General features: G+C 42.4%; 1 pseudogene; it reads left to right on the top strand.

The window, feature by feature from the left end:
- The first annotated feature begins 1,203 nt into the window (after positions 1-1,203).
- Positions 1,204-1,322, top strand: LOC148508631 (5S ribosomal RNA; annotated as a pseudogene).
- The last annotated feature ends 623 nt before the right edge of the window (positions 1,323-1,945 follow it).

Here is a 1,945-nt window from a genome sequence, read left to right as displayed (position 1 = left end):
GCCTCTCGTAGAATGCCGTCTGCTTGAATGACCCACCATCCGAAGCACGGCCATTCTTGCTAACATCTACAAACACAAACTCATAGTTGCCATTCACCACTGCCATGAGAACGATGCTGAAGCACCCCTTGTAGTTGAAATAGTATGATCCGCTGTTGGGTTGATGCGGATGTGTTTGCCATCGATTGCTCCCCCGCAGTTAGGGAAATTCCAACGCCGTTCGAAGTCATCAGCAATGGTTTTCCACTTTTCAACTGTATTAGGAAACTAGGGAAAAATTAAAACTAAAACAAATGTTAAAGCATTAACAATTTTTTTTCTTTTTTCTTTCAATACAGACTCCAACACAAGAACTAGATTTGGGGTCTACACCCGATTTAAGCTGCATACAGTGAGGAGGATGTGTTTATCCCAATGCACACCACCAACCACAACACCCCCAGCAAAAAAGAAAACATCCTGGGAGAGCTGTTAAGAAGGCCCCCCAGACCATCTTGATAATTTTACCACTCATATTAACAGCACCATGCAGAAGATGAGTGATGAAACACAAAATCAATTCCAGCGGCTCGTGTATGCGTTGCTCATCAGGGCGATGGGTAACAACCTATACCCAGCTACCTATTTTGGCGACACTGTACCCTTCCCACCTACCCCAACTGCCTCTGAGATGCCTCCAAACCAGGCGCAGCCTACTCCACCATCCGCTAACCCTCCCAACACAAGACAGGCTATATATAGTGCCCTTTTAGAGGCGGATGATAATACAGGGTTTTACCAAATGTAAACTTCAATTTTTGTTGTTGTTGCCTGCATTATGCCCAAATTTTAACACTCCCAATACCTACCCCTATGGTATACAGTGATGATGATGCTGATTGGACATGGTCAATACCCACATGGCACAAGGACAGATTGTTGGAAGCCGGGGCCACAATCTGTCCTTGCGCCATGTGGGTATTGGCCTATTCAATCCGGCATCTGACCCACCGTATATAATGGAACAGGCTAGGTATTGGGACTGTGGCGTATCTATAATGGGTGCAGTGTGTACAGGGCACACGGGTCCAGGGGGGCCCTGCACCACACACACACTGCACCCATATTAATTTAAACTCACCTGTCCGTGGTCCCGCGGCGGGTGTCAGTGCTGCTCAGAACAATGGAAAATGTCTGCCGCGGCCATTTTCCCTATATTAATATATCTACAGCCATACATTACTGAACTTGCCCAATCTCGTCTGATCTTGAAAGCTAAACAGTAATTGGCCTGGTTAGTACCTGGAAGGGAGACCTCTAGGGAATACTAGGTGCTGTAGGTTAAAAGAGGAGATTTGGGATTGGTTTTTGCACATGGTAAAGCATTGTAATAGCAACATTCAATATTTAAAAAAAATACATATACATAGTGTTAATATTTTCTAATCAAGTTTTATCTAGTAAAATGTAGAATTCATGAATATTTCGCCTACAGATTTCATAATTATATGAAATCTGGTCTTAACAGGTGATTAGTCTGTTTCATCTGTCAATTATTCTTAATTTATATGGTACCACATTATTTTATTTGATATACCAATAAAAGTTAATTCTTATTATATCTACACAACTATTCAGTAAGAGTGCCCCAGCAACTAGCCCAACCTTTTTTATTTTTGTTGTTTAACATATGTACTATTGGGCTTTGGGAGCACCACCAATAATAACAAATGATATAATTAGCCTAGTAATGTCATATGGTTGGTCATACTAATGAGTTTATGGTTCTGTGCAGAGTCTCTTTCTTTTTTGATACATGCAAAACCAGCCAGTATTACCCAACATACAAAAAAGTGTGTATTTGCACACCTGGCACTGCAACATGGTTTTGTCCAGGTACAGAGGGCCCAATTCAGATCCGCTCGCTCGATGTGTTTGCTCGCAGCCGTCAGCTGCCAAAGTATGC

The sequence above is a fragment of the Taudactylus pleione genome, unplaced genomic scaffold (genome assembly GCF_031769625.1).
Source record: "Taudactylus pleione unplaced genomic scaffold, aTauple2 ptg000352l, whole genome shotgun sequence".
In the NCBI taxonomy this organism is placed as follows: domain Eukaryota; kingdom Metazoa; phylum Chordata; class Amphibia; order Anura; family Myobatrachidae; genus Taudactylus; species Taudactylus pleione.
Note: the sequence above shows the minus strand (reverse complement) of the source record. Positions and strands in the feature narration are given on the sequence as shown.